This window comes from Brassica oleracea, chromosome C1, assembly GCF_000695525.1.
Source record: "Brassica oleracea var. oleracea cultivar TO1000 chromosome C1, BOL, whole genome shotgun sequence".
NCBI classification, from domain to species: Eukaryota; Viridiplantae; Streptophyta; class Magnoliopsida; order Brassicales; family Brassicaceae; genus Brassica; species Brassica oleracea.
In genome coordinates, this window is record NC_027748.1 from 3,956,617 (window position 1) to 3,957,340 (window position 724).

Sequence of the window (724 nt, forward strand, 5' to 3'; positions counted from 1 at the left end):
TGTTTCTTTTCTTTCTTCCCCTTCTCCATCACATTATTCTCGTTTTTTGGTATCTTTTTTTTTTTGGAAGACTGATATGGTGATGTGACGAAGAAGGAGGTAATACATGATCGTTCTGAGTGCCACTGGTGGTTCTGATTTCACGACCATTCTGGTTCTCCACCCCTGCTCTTGCGCAGTTCATTGGTTATGGAGTGGTTGCTCCCTTAATCTGCTTGTTCTCCTTTCTGACTGAATTTCTGCAGCAGTAACGAGTAAGAGGCTGCGTTGATCCTTTCCTCTCCGACCTTTTTGCACATATCTGGACATATGACACTGAAAAACAAATGCATGAAGGTGGAATAAAGGCTAAGGTGTAGGGTGGGAACTAGCTAAAGATGAGCTAGCAACTCAGGATCATCAAGATGGACAAAAAGGATATGAAGTCCTGAGTGTGTTCTCGTTTCCCTGATCTAATGCCTATAACAAGAAGAATTTGAGTCAAGATTAGGTTCAAGTTAGGTGGAGTTAAGTCTACCCAGTGTAACCTGATCGGCTGAAAGCTTCTGGAGAATCAAGTGGGATATGTCAGGGTATTCCAGGTCCACATGTGTGTCTTTCGTCACTGCTAAGGTAACTGAATAAGATAACTAAAGCACGAGGTGGTCAGTGATCAACACGAAATAAGATCCTAATTCCCACAATGTTTTGACTGACTCGATCATAAAAACTGACTCAAATTGAC